Raw genomic sequence first — 18,344 nt, forward strand, 5'->3', positions numbered from 1 at the left:
TCACTAAAAGAAAACGGACTCACACAGGCTCACCTCTACATGGCTGCCGTCTCCTCTAACCCTGCATGTTTCTAAGGCAAGTTTTCTCCTTGTTTATGTTGTTCTTTTAGTTTTTGACCTGAGATGAGGTTTGAAGTGTTTGTGGTGCACCTGGTCTGGTCTGTCTTGAGACAGTCCAGGCAGCACCCACCTGTAACAGGTGGAGACTCACCAGGACATTCAGATCTCACAAGTTTTGTGTTTCTCAACTCTTCTGTTGAGGGTTTCTCTGAGAAGAGGAGTGCAGTGAGGCCTGGTGGAGGTCCACCGATATAAAGGGTGGCCATGTGTGTGTATCTGTTAATGTCTGGATGTGTGCAGACTTATGTGCCTTAGTTTGTGTATGCGTGGAGATCTGAGGTTGGCTGGTAGGGTGGACCTCTGCACAAAATCACAACTGTGTGCAAACATTTCCGTTATTGGATTTCTAGGAATTTGGTTTCTTTGGGGGAGTTTATCAGCCGCTGACTGCTCAGAGTATGTCAACTGCTCAGCGCGTGTGAGAGTATGTCAACTGCTCAGTGCGTTTGAGAGTATGTCAACTGCTCAATGCGTGTCAGAGTATGTCAACTGCTCAGTGCGTGTGAGAGTATGACAACTGCTCAGTGCGTGTCAGAGTATGACAACTGCTCAGTGCGTGTCAGAGTATGTCAACTGCTCAGTGCGTGTCAGAGTATGTCAACTGCTCAGCGCGTGTGAGAGTATGACAACTGCTTAGTGCGTGTCAGAGTATGTCAACTGCTCAGCGCGTGTGAGAGTATGTCAACTGCTCAATGCATGTGAGAGTATGACAACTGCTTAATGCGTGTCAGAGTATGTCAACTGCTCAATGCGTGTCAGAGTATGTCAACTGCTCAGTGCGTGTGAGAGTATGTCAATTGCTTAATGCGTGTCAGAGTATGTCAACTGCTCAGTGCGTGTGAGAGTATGACAATTGCTTAATGCGTGTCAGAGTATGACAACTGCTTAATGCGTGTCAGAGTATGACAACTGCTCAATGCGTGTCAGAGTATGTCAACTGCTCAGTGCATGTAAGAGTATGACAATTGCTTAATGCGTGTCAGAGTATGTCAACTGCTCAGTGCGTGTGAGAGTATGACAATTGCTTAATGCGTGTCAGAGTATGTCAACTGCTCAGTGCATGTGAGAGTATGACAACTGCTTAATGCGTGTCAGAGTATGTCAACTGCTCAGTGCATGTGAGAGTATGACAACTGCTTAATGCGTGTCAGAGTATGTCAACTGCTCAGTGCATGTGAGAGTATGACAACTGTTCAGTGCATGTGAGAGTATGTCAACTGCTCAGTGCGTGTGAGAGTATGTCAACTGCTCAGTGCATGTGAGAGTATGTCAACTGCTCAGTGCGTGTCCGAGTATGTCAACTGCTTAGTGCGTGTGAGAGTATGTAAACTTGTCGCGGGGTCCTCTCCGAAACTTCTCCCGAACAAATGCAGGCGTAGTCAGGAAGCATTCAGTGTGGATAGTTTATTCTGCCGGCCTCCCAGGTGCACAAAAGATTCTTTACAAAAAAAATAGAAAACTGACTTAAGTCAACACAAAACAAACATCTATATAAAAAACACAGTCTGCATGTTACCCTCTCTGTAACATCTCACCGAAAAAACCCAGGTAGGCCCTGACAGCCTTCTTTTATACCCCATGGCCCCTCCCACTAGGCATAATCGTCATCTCTTTATTATTTCTTCTCCTCAGCTTATTTCCAGCTGTATTCCTACAATACATATATAAGTAAATACAGACATTTATGGCCAATTCCAGGCAGCCTACAGTGTTTCACAATAACCAAAAAAACAAACAAAAATAATGCAGTTCACGTGACCTTTCAAGCGCGCCCGAACCCACTATTTGAACCCCGGAACACCATACCATCGGCTTGCATAACCACTCGTACAATCGGCGATCACAGCGAGTCTACGCGACCGACTTTATTAAAGGTAAGTGGGAAAAATATGTTGGCCACCCTCTGCGCCGCTCAAAATATACCTCTCACCCCTTTTTGTTTATCTGCCCGGTCGACGAAAAGACACGCAGCCACCGTAATTGTAGAAACTAATGGTGGTGGTGCGTGTATGTGCCCAGATCAGCTGTCTGTGGCCCGGGACGGTGTAACTCCGTCACATCATCCCCTTCCACCTGAAGGTTGGCGTTGTGCGGCAACCTGGAGAGATAATCTGCCACTACAGTGAGATTGCCTGGTCTTTGACGGATGGTGAATCTGAACGGCTGCAGTGAAAGGTACCAGCGTGTCAGTCGGCTGTTATGGTCCTTCATGGAATGGATCCAGGTGAGCGCTCGGTGATCAGTTTCCAACTCAAACTCCCTTCCAAGTAAATAATTCCTGAGTTTCTCCAGTGCCCACTTAATGGCCAAGGCCTCCTTCTCCACAGTTGAGTAGTTGGTCTCTCGTGGCAGCAGCTTGTGCCTTAGGTATAGGACCGGAAGCTCTTCTCCAGGGTCCCCTTGGGCCAGCACTGCTCCCAGGCCGCTTTTGGAGGCATCCACCTGGACCAGAAATTTCTTCCTGAAGTCTGGGCTCCTGAGAACTGGGGTCGTACACAGGCAGGTTTTCAGCCTTTTGAAAGCTTGTTCACATTCCGCTGTCCATGTGACAGGATTCCGTTGGTCCTTGCTGGTCATAGCAGTAAGAGGGGCCGCAATAGTTGCAAACTGGGGCACAAATCTTTGGTACCAGCCAACCAGCCCCAGGAAGGGGCTGGTGCGAGGCCGAGGGCAGTTCTGGATAAAATCCACTTTATCCATCTGCGGGCGCACCACACCTCTGCCCACTTGGTAGCCAAGGTAGCGGGTCTCCTGCCGTGCCCACTCACATTTAGAGGGGTTGAGGGTCAACCCTGCCTTATGGATTCTTCCCAGGACTTCGGACAGGTGCTGCTGATGCTCTTCCCAGGTGTTGCTGAAGATCACTACATCATCCAGGTAGGCGGCACTATAGGGGTCACACCCCTGTAGTAATTTGTTAATATGCCTTTGGAAGGTGGCTGGAGCCCCATGTAGCCCAAATGGCATCACCGTGAACTGGAACAGGCCGGCAGGTGTCCTGAAGGCGTTGTACGGTCGAGAAGACTCCTCCAGTGGCACTTGCCAGTAACCTTTGCACAGATCCAGGGTGGTGATGTACCTGGCCGCTCCAATCTTCTCCAGCAAACCCTCGATTCGAGGCATGGGGTAGGCATCAAACTCTGAAATGGAATTAAGCTTCCGGAAATCAATGCAGATGCGTAGGGAGCCATCTTTCTTGAAGATGATGACCACCGGGCTACACCACTCTGAGCAGGACGGCTCTATCACCCCAAGACCAGCATCTTCTCCTGTCGCAATTTATCCACTAAGTGTTGTGGAACCCGGTATGGACGTTGGGATGTCCATCCTTTAGGCATATCACATGTTCGACAAGGGTGGTCCTGCCGGGGTTAACTGAACACAGAGATGGAGTCTACCGAAGGATTTGGAGTAGCTCAGCAGCCTGCTGTGGGGTAAGATGAGTCAGCACCGGAGACATTGGATCGGCTCCCTGCTCGGGTTCTGTCTTCCCTTCTCTTGGCACTTCTCTTGCCATCAGAGCTTTCGCAGGGGCCTGGTGGGCACGCTCTTCCCATTCTTTCAGGAGATTCACATGGTAAGTCTGCTTCGGTTTCCTCTTTTCAGGAAGATGAATCTCATAGGTCACTGGCCCCATTCTGCGAAGAACCTTGTATGGCCCTTGCCATTTCGCCAGAAGTTTACTGTTGGCTGAGGGGAGAAGTAACAACACCTTTTGACCAGGTTGAAATTCACGTTGCCGGGCCTATTGGTCATACCAGGTCTTCTGGCTTCGTTGAGCGTCTCGCAGGTTGACCTCGGCCTCTTCATGGTATCTCCCCAACCGATCTCTCATTTCCAGCACAAATTGCACCACTCCTTTATCATTTGGAGCAGAAGCAGGAGACTCCCGACCCTTCCGGAGGAGATCCAACGGCCCCTGCACATCCCAACCATAGAGTAGCTCGAATGGTGAGAAACCAGTGGAAGCCTGGGGAACTTCTCTGTACGCAAACAGCAGGAAGGGTAGCCACTGGTCCCAGTCTTTCCCAGTGTCTGACACAAACTTCTGCAGCATTCTCTTCAGAGTTTGGTTGAACCTCTCCACCAACCCATCTGTCTGTGGATGGTAGGGTGACGTCCTGATGGCAGAGATGCCTAGCTGGTTGTGGAAGAGCTGCATCAACCTAGAGGTAAAGTTAGTCCCTTGGTCGGTCAAAATCTCATCTGGTATCCCCACCCGGGAGAACAGCTGTACCAGTGCACGCAGAACATTGGGTGCCGTGAGCGCACGCAGAGGGAAAGCTTCTGGGAAACGAGTCGCATAATCACACACCACCAAAATGTACTGATGACCCCGACTACTTTTTACCAGACGACCCACAATGTCCATAGCTATCTTACGGAAGGGGGTGGAGATGACCGGAAGTGGCTGTAGCAGGGCCCTGTCAGACTTGCGAGCTGGACAGGTTTTCTGGCAGGTAGGGCATGTACGGCAATATTTTTGTATGTCTGTGTACATTGACGGCCAAAAGAAACGTGAGCTAACTCGCATATAGGTTTTTTGGCGACCCAGATGACCTGCCCAGGGGAGGGTATGTGCTAGGTGCATAATGAGGGGTCTACAACTAGAAGGTATCACAAGCTGTTGGTGGTCACCGTCAACAGCATACAACACATTTTTGTCAACAATGAACTTCTCTTTCCCTCCCCATTTTCCAGTTTCCCCTTCAGTCACATTAGCAAACAAAACTTTCAACGTTTCATCCTCCCTTTGCAACAAAGGTATATTTTCTGGTACATCGCATTTCATGCTCTTTGTGTCCGGCCCCTTTGACCATAGCTGCTTCTCAAAGCGGCGTTGGCAGCGGGATTTTCTTGGCCCATTAGTGCCACCCTCACACAGACTACTGTCAAAGTCTGGCAAGGGTTGGCATCCAGCCTTCGCCTGGGCTCTAGTGACTACTGCGCCAGACACATTTAATTTAGCATTCCCCTTATCCCCCACATCAGTCTCTGTCCACTGTTCTTCTTTTTCTTGCAGCAAGTCTATGAGTACAGGCAAGTCCATCCCCAGAATAACCTCTACAGGCAAGTTCTTTACCACCCCAACTGACAACAGGTAGGGCTGTTCATTAATAGTCACTGTTACCTCCACTTTTGGGTATGGATGTTTATCACCATGCGCACATAAAACTTCTTCCTGTCTGCTATAGTCCACACTGTTCACTGGTACCAAACTATGCTTAATTAAAGACATAAAACTACCAGTGTCCAGCAAAGCAGTAGCCTGCTGACCATTGACCTTTACTTTTTTATAGCGTTGCACATCCACTGGCTGGACCCTTGTGGGCTCCATCTCCAGCCGGGGTGCATAGCAGGCACCAGTGACTTTAGCCTTCCGGATAGGGCATACCGAGGCTTTATGACCTGGCTGCTGGCAATAATAACAAAGACAGTCCTTACCCGCTGCTCGTAAGTTTGATGCCTTGGGGTTTTCTGGTGGCTTTGGGTTGCTCTCCCTCTTCAGAAGACCCGATGATGGGAGTGGTGGTCGCTGTGGCGTCCCAGATGAGCATGCAGGTGGTGCTCCTTTACGCGCATTGAAGTACTGTGACACCAGCTTAGCAGCAGTCAGTCCATCTGCTGGCTCATGCTCCCTCACCCTGGTCCTCACCTCCCCTGGAAGTACCCGGATTAACTGCTCCAAGATGATAGCTTCTCCCATCTCTTCTTTAATATGCTGCTCTGGTCGGATCCAGCGCCGATAGAGGCCCTTCAGGCGATAATAGGTCTCAGTGGGGCTCTCACCAGGTGGAACTGTATTGGACCTTAACTTCTGCCGATACGTCTCAGAGGAAATGTCAAATTTGGTTAGCAACGCAGCTTTTAAATCTTCATAACGATTGGCTCTTTCTTCATCCATTGCAGTGTAGGCCTCCAACGCCTTCCCCGATAGCAGTGGAACCAGACGACCGGCTCATTCACTCTCTGGCCATTTCCAGGTTTTGGCAACTCGCTCAAAACTCCACAAATAGTTCTCAATGTCTTCCCCCATCTGAAAGGGTGGAATTTTCGGCCCAGCAGATCGCATCCACTTTGAGACTGACTGGATGAGGCTGTTGGTCACTGCTTTTGACTGACGAGAGGGATCCCGGTATCCTCTTTGGCGTGCAGGTGTAGGCAGTACCATTCTGGGGCTGCTTGCTGTTGCGGTGCTTGGCGTGGCCGTTGCTGCTGTGGTGCTTGCTCCGGCTGGTGCTTGGGCTGGGCTTTCCTGACCAGCAAAATCTGAATGCAGCTGAGCATTGGGAGGGGAAACAGTCCTCAGCCCCCTGAGTTCTGCCAACAAAACCTCCTCTCTCCTTTGCTGTCCCGCCAGGAAGTCCCTCATCATCGCAATCAGCTCTCCATTTGGGTCACGTGCTGAGGTCGAAGCTGTAGGCAATGCTGGACCAATCCTGCTGGAAACCTCCTCCTCCTCTTCTGCTGAAGAAGACGACGCCGGCACTGTGTCCCATGCCAGCTCCTCTGCTGTCTTCTCCACTGGAAGCTCATGCTGCTGGGACCGCAGCCCTGTGCGCTTAACTGGGAGGCGCGTTTTCCTCTTCCGACTAGCCATCCCACTCCTGACACCATATGTCGCGGGGTCCTCTCCAAAACTTCTCCCGAACAAATGCAGGCGTAGTCAGGAAGCATTCAGTGTGGATAGTTTATTCTGCCGGCCTCCCAGGTGCACAAAAGATTATTTACTAGTGATGTGTCCTGTGTGTCGAAGCGTCGAATCGTGTGTCGGGTAATCTCGGGGGCGTTTCTGTGAAGCGCGTATCGAGGCTTGCTTTGATTACGTATGCAGTGACGCTCGAGGCCTCGCGGGCAGTCCGTACCACGTGACTGATTCAGGGACTGGTTCACCGGTTCGCGCCAGATTCGAAATAAAATGGGCAGAAAAACACAGCTGATTTCCCATCACACTGTGTTGTGGAATTGGATTACGTACGTGTTACATACTTACTTGAGCATTTCTTCTTCGATGGAACCAGGAAGGAAGAGATTTTTTATTTCATTTTATCTCTCCTAATAAAGTATGCACATAGTAATAAATATCACAAATGATAAGCACCATAATATAAATAAACAACACTACAGATCCTATAATCTGATTTCTGTCTTTTAGTTTATTAAAAAGTGAAGCGCCAAATACTAGTTTGTGTCATTATCCAGATGTACATAAGCATGATTACACAGGTACTAGCGGGTTTTGATTATCGATTAAAATCGATTCTAGCTTGGATAACGTGATATCGATTCATTAAAATCCTGAATCGATTTTTAATATAAATATTACTACATTTCAACCACCACCAAACAGCTAAAACAGTAAATGAGAGCAGGTACACCGATTCTGCACAAAGACGTAAACACAAAGCGCTGACGCATCACAATCAGTGAGATGTCGCCTTTCTCACCAGACAGCACGGTCGGGGCTGAAAGCCGACAGCTCACTGATTCTAATCTAAGGCATCTGCTGTGATGCTTACACATTAGATAAAGTCTCGAAAGTGTCAGCTTTCTTTTTATAGTTATAAAAATATGCAAATGTACTGATCTATGATCTGAATTATACTATTGACTGACTGTCTGAGGCTAACAGTTACACAATCATACCAAAACTCTGTCCTGATAGTTTCCACTTTCTCTTTTGTATCACACATACTGAGACAATATTCGGGATAAATAACCAAGAAAACAATTTATTTATTCAGTTTAGAGGTTTACACATCATTATAATCACAGAGCCCGCTTCACTTGAATTGTCCACTTGATGGCGCAGTAGAGCAAATGAATCATCACAATGCTTCGAACCATGAGTCGACCAATTGGGTGGAAAGCTTCAGTTCATCATGAGGCTTCATCTCACCATCACTATTATTTACCAAGAAAATAGAAAACTAACTTAAGTCAACACAAAACAAACATCTATATACAAAACACAGTCTGCATGTTACCCTCTCTGTAACATCTCACCGAAAAACCCCAGGTAGGCCCTGACAGCCTTCTTTTATACCCCATGGCCCCTCCCACTAGGCATAATCGTCATCTCTTTATTATTTCTTTTACCAAACACTCTTTTCTCCTCAGCTTATTTCCAGATGTATTCCTACAATACATATATATGTAAATACAGACATTTATGGCCAATTCCAGGCAGTCTACAGTGTTTCACAATAACAAAAAAAACAAACAAAAACAATGCAGTTCACGTGACCTTTCAAGCGTGCGCAAACCCACTATTTGAACCCCGGAACACCATACCATCGGCTTGCATAAACACTCGTATAGTCGGCGATCACAGCGAGTCTACGCGACCGGCTTTATTAAAGGTAAGTGGGAAAAATATGTTGGCCACCCTCTGCGCAGCTCAAAATATACCTCTCACCCCTTTTTGTTTATCTGTCCGGTCGATGAAAAGACGCGCAGCCACGGTAATTGTAGAAACTTATGGTGGTGGTGCGTGTATGCGCCCAGATCAGCTGTCTGCGGCCCGGGACGGTGTAACTCCGTCACTTACGCTTAGTGTGTGTGAGAGTATGACAACTGCTTAGTGCGTGTCAGAGTATGACAACTGCTTACTGCGTTTGAGAGTTTGACAACTGCTTAGTGCGTGTGAGAGGCAAAGAAGCCCCCCAGCCAGGCTGAGAGGACCCCCAGAGCCCCAGCAGCCACGGTCGATCACAGCGCCGGTGCAGAGAGCGCCCTCCGAGGAAACACTGGAGATGTGACACAATAGGATATATACAGGGTAAAAAGATAAAATAAATAAGAACGGGATACAATATAAATATAAATAGAGTAAGAAGATAAAAAATGAATAAGAATAAAATCAATAAATATTTGGTAAAACCTAAATTAATAAATAGAATAATAGGATAGAATAAATAAGTATAAAATAAATAAACGTTAAGTAAAAGCTAAATTAAAAAGGTGGGTCTTGAGCCTGTTCTTAAAAACATGTACGTTCTCTGCGGCCCTGAGCTCCTCTGGCTGGCTGTTCCACAGATGAGGACCATACCACTGAAACGCTGCCTCTCCGTGAGTATGTGTCCTGACTTTGGGAACAGTCAAAAGGCCAGTACCAGAGGGTTCATATGGTAAAAGCAGATCTGAGCAATAAGAAGGCCCAAGACCATTAAGACATTTAAAAACCAATAAAAGAACTTTAAAATCGATCCTGAAACACACGGGGAGCCAATGCAGTGATTCTAAAACCGGTGTAATGTGGGCCCGCCCTCTGGTCTTCGTCAGCACACGAGCTGCAGAGTTTTGTAAAAGTTGTAAAGGTGAAATATTCTTTTTGGGGAGACCAGAGAGCAGGGCATTACAGTAATCAATGCGACTGGTAATAAAAGCATGCATCAACATCTCCGTGTTGGCCCGAGAGAGAATAGAGCGGACTCTGGCTATATTTTTTAGATGATAAAATCCAATTTTGGTTACATGTTTAATATGTGGGATAAAACTAAGCTCAGAGTCAAAGATGACGAGTTACTCGTCATTGTAGCTTGCTGTTAATGTTGTGCTAACAGTAATGGTTAGCTATGTTAGATATGTTAGCCTTTGACGTTAACGCAGTTTAGTATCTGGTATATAGAACTGTTTTCCTAACAAAACCACTGTTACAATTAAGTGAAGGTGTTCCCAATTAATTTGGCCTCTAAAATATGTGGCTCTATTGCGTGCTGCGTACATAAACTAATGTCAGCTAGACAGATATTAAAATTAATAATATTGTTAAAGTCACCAAAATGGCGCCTGAAGCCTGTTGTGTGAGCTCTGTGTCTGGTCTACAAAACTCAGAAATTCAGTATCCTGTACTTTGAATTGTGGAGTAGCTGCATAAAATACAGCAATGCATAAGTGTTTTGAATAAATAGAAATGTGACACATGAGAAGTTGTGTCTTTGACTGTTACTGTATAACTTATTTTCAGAGTAGTTGACAAATTATGCTCCGGTCATTTGATGTTACCAAGATAATGTCCTTTTTCAATATAGTTAAATTTTTTATGTACATTTCATTTATCCATCATCATACATTAGGCAAAAAAGAGGTCATTATACTAACAAGACCAGATAATCCAAAGCATAAAATAATCAATATTTATCTGAAGAAGGCTTAAAAGTTAGAATAAACGGTGGTATAGTGGTTAGCGCTGTTGCCTCACAGCTAGAAAGACTCTGTTCAATTCCCGGGGTCAACCTGGTGCCTTTTTGTGTGGAGTTTGCATGTTCTCCCTGTTTCTGTGTGGGTTTCCACCCACAATCCAAAGACATACATATCTGAATGACGACCCTGCCATGGACTGGCAACCTGTCCAGGGTCTACCCCGCCTAAAAAAACAGCTGGGATAGGCTCCTGCACCCCTCTGATCCTTATGACAATAAAGCGGCTTGGAAAATGATTGAACAAAAAATAAATAAATACGTTTTTGATGTCACAGAATAAAACAACGTAATGGCATTTTGTTTTGTTTTAACAGATCATGGCTCAGCAGTGGACTGTTGGAGAAGTATCTCTTTGGCTTGGGGAAAATGAATTGGCAGATTATCAACAGGTCTTTGTAGGTGAGCATTTCTATGGATGTGCCATATCAGTGTCCACGGTGCTCCACAAGAAAACCAACATATGAAAAACTGCTGAAACATCAACAGATATACCATGAAAGTGAATGTGGATTCTTCATTGTCTGCAGACTAGAAGACTGTCCCAGGAAGTTTTTGTCTGTGAAATCTTTGAAAAATCACATGAGGAAGAAACATAAATATCAGAAACAAGGATTAGAGTCTGCCCCAGACGGTGACCCTGTCATCCAGGAAACTGTTGAATTTCCCCAATCATCTGAACGAGCTCTGAGTGAACTTATAGAGAACTTTACATGGGCCAGTTACACCATACACTGGTGTGTTTATACCCAAGCTGCATTTTCTGCTACATTATCCTCGGCTCATCCTTGATTATGGGTCACTCCGCTCTCATTGGTGCATGAGGTTTGAAGCCAGACATCAATTTTTCAAGACAGTAGCAAGAATCACCAATAACTATATTAATATTTGTCAGACTTTGGCAAAGAGGAATCAGCTTCGTCAATGCTGGGAGTGGCAGCCTGAATGGATCATCAGGAGCGATCATACACAAGCAGCAGTTAATAACTTATCACTTCAAGAACTTCCAGTGAACTTGCAGATTTGTTTGCAGAACTTGGAGACAGCCGTTACTGTGGATGAGAAACTCTGGACGAGTAAATGCATCATTTTAAACTCTGTAAAATATGCAGTTGGAGATTTCTTCATTTTGGAACTTGTGCATGCAGAGCAAATTCCACTGTTTGTAAAAAAAATAGTCCTGATTGTGTATATCAGGGCAAAATGGTTTCTTGTTGGAAGACTTTTTACAACACTGGAGTTTATAAGACACCTTCAATCATACCACATCAGAGAGACTGATGATCTGTTGATATTCAAGCCTGGGGATGAGGTAGACTTTCATGCTTTGGACGCATACAGATGTGATGGTCAAGACTTCATTACACTGATCCACCGACCTTTTAAGGCAGTTCATACCAAAGTTAGGTAAGATACATCCTAAACCATGACTTTTTAGTTAGGAATTGTCAACCACTGTTAAAATGATTTTAACCACTTTTTGGCTATTCCACATGTCTGTCATCATCTACAGTCACTAATGAACGCATAGCTGTCTTTTTAGTAATGTTTTATGATATTTTTATTCTTTATCTTCGAACATGCTCATTTCTGTTTTGATCGTGTCTTATTGTTTTTCTGTGACACAGACAATGAAATCGATGGATCGACTCTTCTGCAGATGACTGAAAGAATGAGTGAGCGTCTTTTTCCAAAAGTGAAAGACCAAGTGAAATTTTTGTCTGCTGTAGAGAAGCTGAAAGAGTGAGTCTTAAGTTGACTGGACATGATTCACTGAATTGTACATTCATACAATTCAGTGTTTCCCCTCCCCTAGGTTTACGGTGTTGGAGGGTGGGGGGCAAGGGGTTGACGCAAGCCCTGTTCTGTTTCTCCAGCGTTGATGTGCATCACACACCCATTTACTTTCAAAATTGAAATGTCACAGCCACTCTTACTCTCTGTTATGATTCTGTTTCTGTAGTTCAGCAGCTGTTATTGTACGTTTTAAATATGCGGATATTCCTGATGCAGGATACAAGGACACGCATATTCATGTCTTGTAACAAACTCTAAACAGATTTCTTACTTCTTCTTGCAGTGGAAGGCAACACAAAGAAAAGCATACTGTGTCAGCACTCCAACCTATGTTTAACTGCAAAGTGCAGTTTCCTCCAGCTGTGCTCACTGCGTTGACCAATAAAGATGCAGCACTAAAGTCACCCACCAAGAACAGACTCAAAAACATGCTTGTTCAAGCTCTGTTTGACCACTTGAGTAATGAGACAATGTAAGTCTATATATAATTAAGATTTGATTCATTTAAAATACAGTATGTACATCAGAATTTAAGTTCATCATTCAAAATTTGCAGGTATCCCTCTCATGTGCAGTATGTAGAGCTTCTGAGGACTGTCCTTCTGAGTTTTCCTTTCTTGAAGGAGAGTTATGGCTCTGGATATGTAAGTATTCCTGAAAAGCAAACATTGATAAAATTGTCCAACAAATTGTCTTTGAATTGCCTAATTATTGGCTAACGAGTGTAACATGCTAACATTTTCATTGTTACATATTCAGAGGTTATCTGTTCCCTTGTGGCCACTACAATACAAGTATTAGTATTGTGATTTTTGAGGCAGATCTCGTGCAGTATGGTCAAACAATAAATAAAATATCAATTGCTCTTTTAAATTAATTAATGTTTCATTTCTCTGTGAATTCTCAAGTGAATGGTGTGAAATTCAGCATTATATTTGTCACGGTCCTGGGTCGGTGACCCAGCGCTTTAAGTTTTGTTATTAGTATTTTCTAGTTTATTCTGTTTTGTATTGGTGGTTGGGGTTTGGTTGTGTTTATTTTCCCTACCTGCGTCTCCCTCGGTGCTCTGTTCATGTCCCCGTGTTGTTATGTAAAACAGTCTGTGTGTTTCCTGTTTTACTTTGTAGGGTTGTGTCTCGTTATGTCCATTAGTTCCAGCTGTGTCCCCGCCTGTCTGCCATTACCCGATTACCCTGTGTGTGTGTGTATATATAGTGGGTGTCGGTCTGTGTTCGTTGTCGGCTCGTCTGTGTTTCATGGTGTCTGTTCCTCGTCTGTGTCTCTCTGCCTCCCACCCCATTTGTATGATCCGGTTTGTTATTTAGCTCACCCAGTTTAGGTTTATGTTCTGTCCTGCCCTCAGTTCTGTTATTTGTACAACTGTAAATAAAACCCTCACTCATATCACCATATCGGCTGTCTGCATTTTGGGTCCTCCGTTTCCTCCACACCACACGGCTCACCCCGCCAGCCGTGACAATATTAGCTCTGTTTGCCTTTGTATCAGGATAGTGTAGTTTTTGTATTTAAAAAATTAAATTTGAAAATAGGGCAGGGATAGCTCAGTAGGTAGTGTGGTTGCCCCATGATCGGAAGGTCAGGGGTTTGAATCAACTGAACGGCTACCCTGAGGTACCCTTGAGCAAGGTACTGTCCCTACACACTGCTCCCCGGGCGCCTGATTAGTGGCTGCCCACTGCTTCACTGAGTGAATGGGTTAAATGCAAAGAGAGAAATTTCCCTGTGGGGATCAATAAAGTATACATTATTATTTTTATTATTAAAAGGTAGAGGTATTAACATATAGACTGAAAGATTATGATGAGTATGCTTGTAGGACATAATGCCATTAATACTTTATCTAATCTTTATCTACCTTTTATAGTGTATGTAGCCAATCTAAAGTGCTCCAAACCTTTATATCATGTGTTCGATCAACTCCTAAGAGTTAAAGAAGAGATCTGTAAATAGGAACTAATTAGATTATGACATGATTACAGCAAACCTACCAGCTTTATGTCACTCAAAGTTTTCTGGTAAATGTCTTGTATAAAGGGAGGACCTAGTTGCACCTATTTATGAATAATTTGTTACATTTTTATCGTTTGTAGGATGTTCTGCATGAGTCTCTCAGGAACAAGTTTAAAAAGGAAAGAAGACCACTAGTAGACGTAGAGGAAATTGAAAAAATGACACAGAAATACTCAGTTCCAAATCCAGGAAGAAAAAGATCATCAGATATCCAGCCCTGTATCCTTTTGAAAAAACCAAGGCAAGTTAAATATGCTCAATGTTTGTTTGCCATTTTAAATTGTACATAAAAGTTAAAAGTATTGTTTTGGGGTTTTTTTTCTCTCAATATTTGCTAAACTTTTTAATAACCAGGATATCAATCCTCTTGACGATGGGGAGGATGAAAGGAGCACCGACCAACATGTATCAGTGATTAAGCCAAAAAACTAGGCCAAATGTGGATGTCATTCGAACGCACCTCAGGAAAATACAGAAGTACAGAACACACTACATTCTTCAGCATACTACTGAAGAGGTTCTACGAGAATTCCCATGTCTCACTATCCCTGTTGTGGTGAGTGTTTTATCAAGAACTGCAGCAAAAAACAACAATAACAATAGTGCACGGCAAAAACACAAATATGTACTGATGTGCTGCACATTTATACAGACTTCTAATAATCACGTACCTACAGGACAGGCAAAGTGACTGAATCAGCAGATTTATTTCATGAGTAATAAAAGTACACTAACAGAACACTAACAGAAATTGCCACATTGACTATGTCTTTCTCTTTGGTTTTATTTTCATGCTACAGGATAATTTTGGACCAATCTGATGCCAATGATAGTTTTTTTTGGGAAGAATAGTCTAAACATCCCTTTTGCACAGCAATGTGTACTTGAGAATTAAAGTAAATAAATGCAAAATTATAATTTGTTCTCTAATGATAATTGATGTGTGAAATAATGATTGTTCTGGTTTGCTATATAATTGTATATATTATGGTACAAAGCTAATATGTATATGTTTATCCTTTATTTTAGCTTCTTCAAGAGGCTTCCATGTTACTTAAAACTGATGTGGACAAAAAAGTAATCCGAGGATTCAGTAAGTTGGCAGCGAAGCTTGTTTCAATAGCCCCAAACAGCAACCTTAAAAGCCTCTGCTTAAAATCTGTTGATGAGAGCCAGACAGACACTGAAAGAAAAGGTGAGGGCACTTGGCAATAATGAGCAAAAACATTTTTAACAATTTTTAACTACCTCTGCTTTGTGTTCTTTTCATTTCAACCCGGATCCAACTGTTACTGCCCCCCATCCTCATCGCCTAGATTTTATGTGAGGACGTAACAAAGTGGGGGCTCGTCCGGGATCGGAATGAAAGGAATTGAGTTGTTTACGAGTGTGAATAGATGTTTGTGTGTTGTGTGAGGGTCATTTGACTAGCTGCTGCTCTCCCCGGCTAGCACAGGGGAGTGTCTAGCTGAGCATTTGCTCTTCCTTCGGATATTCGTTTTTTGTTTTTCCTTCGTTATTTTCGGAGCAAAGCCGGGTGGGGATTAATTCTCTATTGGAGGTAGGCTTTTCGGTGCCTTTGGCACTTGATGATTTGCCTTTAAAGTGGCCTCGAGCCTGGTACGCTCCAGAAGCTAGGTCAGGCTAAATTTTGAGTAGGCAGGACTGGGGAGAGTGTGGGCAGAATTTTAGTTAATGGTTGACTTGATACAACACATTTTATTTTGCCTGTTTTTGGTTGTGTAGTGAAGGTGTTGTGTGGCCCTTTTTTGGTTAGCTGGTGTTTTGCAGGCCGTTTTGAGTTTTCATGGCCACTTTTGATATTTCTGGATTTACGGCAGAGCCGTCACTTGCCCTGCTTGATGTTTGTAGGAAGAGGGATCTGCATGAGGTGGCAACATATTACGGGATCAGTGTCTCCACTGGCCTACGCAAAGCGGAGCTGAAGGCCGCTCTGGTGTCTGGGTTGTTGGAGAAGGGGGTGGTTGTAAGGCGAGAACCCCCGAGCATACCCGGTCCAGCTGGACCAAGTGCACTGCCTCAGGTTACAAGCCAGGCCACCTGTGGGCCAGGGGCTGCCTGAGGGCGGGCCAATGACGCTGCCCCATTTTGATCCGCTCTCCACCCAGTCATCAGGGTTCTAAGCAGGATGCTAGGCTCAAAGTCCATCTGGCTCGTCTCCAGCTGGAAAAGGAGCAGCGTGAGAGAGAGTTCCAGCTGAAAAGGGAGATAGAGCTTAGGCGTTTGGACGCGGAGCTGGCTAGGGCTAGGGAGGTTGAGCTGATGAAGGTGGAGGAGGAGACTAAGGTCAAGCTGCGACAGCTGGAACTCCAGCAGGCCTCCTCCCCTCCTGTGGCGGCTTCGCTGTCACAGACAGAGATACAGTCTGATGTAGGAAGGAATAGCCGTCTGGTCCCTGTATTTCGTGACACTGAGGTGGAGATTTATTTATTTTGAATCATTTGAGCGGATAGCGACAGCCTTGCGTTGGCCGCGGGATGCATGGGCCATCTTGCTGCAGTGCAAGCTGGTGGGCAAGGCACAGGAAGTTTGTTCCTCGTTGTCCGCTGAATGCAGTTTGGACTACGACAAACTGAAAAGTGCAATCCTGTTAGCCTACGAACTAGTCCCCGAGGCTTACAGGCAGCGATTTCGGGGGTTGAAAAAGGTGCAGGGTCAATCCTTCCTGGATTTCGCGAGGAAAAAGAGTGTCCTCTTTGACCGATGGTGTATGGCCTGTAAAGCTGTGGACCTAGTTTCAGTACGGGAGTTTACAGGAATTTAAAAACTGCATCTCTGAGCGGATGGCAGTATATCTGAATGAACAGAAGGTTTCCTCGTTGCAGCAGGCCACGACACTGTCTGACGAGTTCGCACTCGTCCATAAAGCCAGTGTCATTAAGCATGAGCGACGCGACACCCTAGCGAAGGCTATAGCGGTGCTAGTGGTGAGCAAGACACAAGGGGAGAGGTACCTGTGCCTCGTCCCAAGTCAGACTGGAAATGTTTCTACTGTTTTAAATCTGGCCATTTAATAGCGGACTGCGAGGCCTACAGGCGAAGACAGCCAGCTTCAACACCACGTAAGCCAAAAGGGATAGGGCTGATTAAAATCGCTTCTCCTGTTAACAGACCCCTTAGCACTGAGACTCCTGATGAATGTTTTAAACCCTTCATTTTCAAAGGAGCAGTGTCGCTCTCTGGTGAGCCTGAAGATGAGCGTACTGTGACCATTTTACATGACACAGGTGGCTCACAGTCCCTCATAGTGGCCAGTGCACTTGCCTTTGATGAAAAGACTGCCAGCGGCATTGATGTTATTGTTAGAGGCGTTGGAATGACTTATGTGCCCGCCCCCCTCCATCGAGTTTGGGTGCAGAGTGACCTAGTAAGTGGTATTTTTCCTGTAGCTGTGTGTCCTTGCTTCCCAATTGATGGCGTGGATTTCATAATGGACAATGACATTGCAGGCGGGAAGGTTTATCCTACCCCAGAGGTCACAAAGACTCCTGACCCAAGTCCTTTGTCAGATGTTTTAAGCCGGCAACACCCGGATGTATTTCCTGTAGGTGTTCTTACCCGGTCACACACCCATCGGCAGGGAGAAGTGATTGACTTGTCAGAGTCAGTGGTCGGCTCTATTTTGGAAAAGGATGTGATGCCCTCCCAGGAGGAGGTGGGTCCTGACGCCAAGGAACTGGCTCAAGAAGTAGCTGAGCCTGCTCCTGAACCCACAGCCCCCCCTCTCCTCACACGGGAGGCCCTTATGATCACTCAGAAAGAGGACCCGTCGTTAGCCAAATGTTTTGCCGCCGTAGATGAGAGCGATGGTCCGACAGGAGACAGGAAGCAGACATTTGTTGTCTGTGATGGACTGTTAATGCGCAGGTGGAGTTTGCGTCAGCACGTGCTACAATTAGCCCCATGACCATTCATGGTCAGGACATTTGGGGATAACTAAAACATATGACCGTGTTCTGCAGCACTTCTTCTGGCCGGCAATGAAGGCAGATGTTGCAAAGTATTGTAATACTTGTCACACGTGTCAACTGGTGGGCAAACCAAACCAAACTGTGCCCCCCGCCCCACTATGTCCAATACCTGCTGTTGGTGAGCCATTTGAGCATGTTTTGGTCGATTGTGTTGGTCCGTTGCCAAGAACACGGGCAGGTAATCAGTTTTTATTGACCATAA

Source organism: Neolamprologus brichardi, unplaced genomic scaffold (genome assembly GCF_056152115.1).
Source record: "Neolamprologus brichardi isolate AB-2024 unplaced genomic scaffold, ASM5615211v1 NODE_ptg000033l+_length_6344489_cov_1, whole genome shotgun sequence".
NCBI lineage: Eukaryota > Metazoa > Chordata > Actinopteri > Cichliformes > Cichlidae > Neolamprologus > Neolamprologus brichardi.